The sequence below is a fragment of the Triticum aestivum genome, chromosome 7B (genome assembly GCF_018294505.1).
Source record: "Triticum aestivum cultivar Chinese Spring chromosome 7B, IWGSC CS RefSeq v2.1, whole genome shotgun sequence".
NCBI classification, from domain to species: Eukaryota; Viridiplantae; Streptophyta; class Magnoliopsida; order Poales; family Poaceae; genus Triticum; species Triticum aestivum.
The window spans coordinates 66,027,147-66,032,367 of record NC_057813.1 but is presented as its reverse complement, the minus strand read 5'-3'; positions in this window follow the sequence as shown (position 1 = coordinate 66,032,367).

Genomic DNA, 5,221 nt, shown 5'->3' with positions numbered 1-5,221 from the left:
AAGCAGTCATAAGTTCATGTGGATGGACCGATCGATCGAGGTGCCTAGGCCAATGAGCATTTAAAGAAAAACTAACAAGATGCAGTGTCATTCGCTAAGTGAGATTGGCAATTTGTCTTATTGCGGAATCTTGGACTTATATAGATTCAAAGATTCTGCAATAATTTTACATGCTAAATGATTGTTTGAATGTGAACTCTGTTAGCAAGGACCTTGATTATTTGGTTATCAAATTTTGTCTTTTTCTCTCGAGACCAATTACTGAAAGAAATAACTTTGATATTTGTCGTTAGATGTTTGAACTGTGAATGTTGTGATGATTTGGGTCTAGTTATTTGCTTTACAATATTGCTGTTAGACTAGAATATGCTTGATTTTTGTTAGATCGGAAAACACACACATTCAGCCAAACAAACATAATATTGGATTGTGATGTTAGGCCATAATTGGCCAGCAGAATGATCAAACTGATTTGCAAACACTAACACATTCACCATTTTAAGTACATCGAACATAATTAACTAACACTAGATAAATGACTAACATGATGAACAATGTCTGGTACATCATAGATAATTGACTAACATCAGAGATAACTGAAATCGGGGACAACTGAACTAAGGACATCTCCAGCCGCGCCCCCAGGAAGGCCTCCCCAGGCGTTTTTTTCGCGCCAGCGCCGAAAAAATGGCCCAGTCGCGCCCCCAGGAGCCCGATTTTCGCCGGCTTGGGCCGAAAACAGCGCCGGCGGACCCAGCCCGAACCCGGCGCGCTGGGGGGCGCCCGGGGGCGCCGGGCGAACTGTTTAGGCGCGAAAAAGCCGCGGGCCCGCCGCGTCAGCGACACGGCTCTCTTCTCGGCTCTTCGTCGTCCGCATCGCCTCGTTTCCCGCGGCGAATCAATGCCAAAGCTGCCGCGCGCTGCCGCGCCGGTCAGCCTTCGCCATTGATGCCTCACGGGCGGCGCAGTGAAGACCGGACGACGCGCGTCCCTCGCCCTCCCTCGCCCGCCACGCGTACGCACGGTGGCACGCGCGTGGGCGGCGCCTCGGCCTATATATGCCGCGCCCCGACACACTCGTCGGCTCGCACACTCTCCCGCCGTCGTCGTTCCTCCCTCTCCTCTCCTCTCTTTCGCCGTCTCCAGTTCACACCCATGGCCGAGCGCTTCCCAGGCGACGGCGCGGCGGCGAACGGCTTCGGCCGCCGCCATCTTCATGAAGACGAGGCCCGCCTCCTTTACGAGGCCGAGTACCCGGTCCCGCCGGACATGCGGGTGCCGGGGGCGTGGAGGATCAGCGCGGGCGGCGTGCCGGTGCCCCCGGTACCCACCGGCGCGGCGCGGCGTGCGGAGATCGCACGCATCCGCTCGAACCTGCCGCGTGCGGCGAGGGAGGGGCCAAGGTACGTCCCCGACAGCCCGCTCTGGGAACCGTACTTCCGCCGCCGTCACGCCCAGCAGCTCGAGGCCACCAACGGCGTCGTGCCCTCCGGCAGGCTCAACGCCGCCGGCCGGCGTCGGTGGTGGGGCGTGCCCGGGCGCACGTTGGAGGCTGTCCTCGAGTACATCGAGGGCGGCAACACGCCGTGCCTCGAGTACCCCGATCCCCTTCCTTCTCACGCCGCCGGGGAAGCTCCTGGACCCCGAGGCGCATGGAGACCGGGGGGTCCTCCTCCTCGTCCGGCGGCTCGCCCTGCCTCCGCCCCGTCAAGCCGGAGCCCCAGGGTACGCCGGTCAGCGCGTCCACCCGCAGTTCCGGCGTCCGCATCGACGCCAACGCCCCGCCACCCACCGGCCGCTTCGTCCTCGTCGAGCCCAAACCGGAGCCGGGCCTCCCCGCGGAGTACGAGGAGATAGCCCAGCGCGGCTTCTCCGACGAGGACGCCATGCGGTGGGCGCGGGAGGACTACCTCCGCGACGAGACGGTCTAGCAGCGCCGGGCCCTGGAGGAGATCGCCGCCCGCAAGCGTGGGCGCGAGGACGAGCACGGCATCGTGGTCCTCAACAGCGACGACGACGACGACGCCGCCGCCCCCGGACCGTCCAACCCGCCGCGCCAACCGGGGGAGGGATGCAGCAGGGACGGCGGAGGCGTAGGTGAGGGCGGCGACGACGACGATGCCGACGATGACGACGACGACGGCGACGGCGGTGATTACACGCGGTTCTACAGCCTCCTCGGCATGTAGAACCGCGTGGGCGTGCGACGAGGCGGGCGGCGAGGGAGACGGCGGGTGTAGCCCGCGGTAGTTTCTTTCTTTTTTGTAAAATATGTTTAAGTTTGGACGAAATATGTTTAAGTTTAAGTTTGAACTCGCCGCTGTTTGTGTTAAAATTGAGTCGTTTTGGACTTCTTTGACTACCCGTGGGCGCCGCGACTGGGGGACAACACGCCCCCGGTGCGCGGTTTAGCGCCGGTGCGCCTCCGGGGGGCGATTTTTTGCCCCTCCTGGGGGGCCAACGGCTGGAGATGCCCTAAGATTCAAACAAACATCTTCAGAGGTAAAGGAAATTGCTCCAGCGCCGCCTTATAGCTGGATGTGGAGGTAGCATTGCACACCTCCTCGGCCACTGGATAATCTGATCATAGATATGACTCTGGACAATGGGGAAGCACTCCTCGTACTCTGCTTCATTGGAGAACCCAAAGGTATTGTTTGAGAGCTGACGGTGATACTCCAGGGTGTAGCCTGTGGCCACCATATCCCTTTGTGCCCTGTGATCCCTCCTAGCTGGTGCTCTCTGTGCCGCTAGCCTAGGTGCCGCCAGTGCCTCCTCCTCTTTATCAGGGATTTCTCCTAGACTAGGATCCATCGCATCTAGGGGGAGTGGGGTGTTGTGGCGGCTAGGGTATGTGGGGAGGGGTTCTGGCTAGACTAGCCTCTGGTGGAGTGGTTTATATTGACACTCCACGACTGGGTGGTGGTTGTTAGATAGGTGGGTTTTATTAACAGTAAAAAAACTCATTTGGAAGTCCATTTGGCAAACAATAGTAATCATGAGATAGACAACATCACATGCTGAGAAACCTAAACTAGGAACAATACTCTACATTCATCTTAACTAAAATTAAGCACACTAGATAATATAGAATTCCATAAATTAGTGTGAACTAGGGGCATAACTCATACGACAGCAATCTAACACCTAGCCACCATGTTTGCATTGAGAGTTAAACTAAGATTAGTAGATCTACAAAATATGTATACCACTAACATCATTATCTTCCATGACCTGTTATATATATGGGCCTAATATGTACTTAACCTCCAGAGCTTCCACATCATTACTCTAGGATGGACTTGATCTTTCCAGCGTCTCCTTGCTACCATGCCTAGCTTTTAGCACATTACCAATCAGAAACTCAAGCTTCTTCATCTATTCTTGAGAAAATCCGTATCCTCCTTGATGTCCTTCATGGCATCACCCGTCTGGCCACGTGGACACTTTGCGACGTCAAAACATGCTAAAAAATTCCGTCACTGTTAAATCCCCCCTTTTCTCTTTAGCTTTTATTTCTATAGACCAGATATTTAATTTTATGGAAGAAAAAAAGGATTTAGTTCATATTCACAAAGCCGTAGATATTTGGACCGGCTTGGATTTGAACCAACGTAGACATTGTCAACGAATTTATAGTTCGTCCCAATTAACCACTCGGGCATCGGCCCAGGAAGATTTATTCTATAGTTTTTGATAATCTATGATTAACCTCGTTTCATAATACTCCCAACCGCTAGGGGAATTCAAATCCCCGCTGACTCCTTGAAAGAGAGATGTCGTGAACCACTAGATTATAGAGGCAACACTAGACAATAGGTCCATATACAACCGCTCATGGTTATAATATAATCATAGATACTGTCGCGTGCAGTGCATTTTGTCACATTTTGAATTGTGGCGCTTTTTTGCTAGTTTGGACACAATTATGGTGGTTTTATGCATTTCACTCCATCTTATCTATTCCCCGGTCCGCACATTTCCTTTCTCTTTCTCTCTTGCATGCAACTTTCTCATCGTTCCCCATCTCTCTCGAAGCCACTTTCGACCAAACCTCTCCTTTTCTTGATCCATTGTCTTGCTCCTCCGGTGAGCTCCCCTGCCACTATAACCTCTATGCAGCCGCGAGCTCTTCCATTCTACCTGCCTCTCTCCCACGTCATCACCCCCTCCTCCAGCTACATGTTGCTAGATGGCGGGGCGCAGATGCTGTGGGGCAACAATCATCACTGCAAAACGCGAGCTTGGGCGACACCGGCGCTGCCCTACAATCGACATCATGCGGTGCTGCAACATGGTGAGGCGGCACTATGACCGGTATCACACGCTACTACCACCATGACATCACGGTGCTACAACCGGTGATCGGCCATGCTAGAACTGACATGCGAGGGTGCTGGAACCGGCACATGGCGAAGCTGGTTCCCGGCATGCGACCGTGCTGGAACCGGCATATGGAGATGCTGGAAATGGCGACCTCCAATGCTAGAACCAGCACACTGGCGATGCACCGCTGCAACTGGAGTTGCATGGAGCTGCACGCGTCCGCACCCGAGCCACGACGGCGCCATGGGATGTTGCAACCTTGCTACGACGAGCTTCAACCGCCCATGACGAACTTGAAACCAATGGGGCCCATTGCCATGACCATCGTCGGCGGAGCTTTAACTGGTGGTAGGGAGAGCTGCAACCGGCTTTGACCAGTGTTACAACTGACGATGGCAAGAGCTGCAACCATCCCCGGCCCATTCTACGTCAGTCGTTGGCAGAACCTGCAACTAGCCATGAGGGAGCTGCAACACACGTCGACCCTACTACAACCAACGACAACCATGGACGCGATTCGCCAATGATGCCACAATGTCGTGTGATGGCCGGTCGGTGCTGCTAGGACGTGATGGGGAAGCAATCTAATGGTGCTACTGCGAATGGAGATGGAGCACACTGCATCACGGATATGGGGAGCATAGGAGGCATGGGGACACTTTTTGTGTGTGAACGCACTAGTGCAGAACCGGGCAATAGCACCGGTTCGTAAGGCCCTTTAGTGCCGGTTCCATAACCGGCACTAAAGTGGGCACTAAAGGCCCCCCCCCCCCTTTAGTACCGGTTCAGCACGAACCGGTGCTAAAGGGAAACCACGTGGCACGAGCCAGCTCCAGGGGCCTGGAGCCCTTTAGTACCGGTTGGTAAGACCAACCGGTACTATAAGGTTTGATTT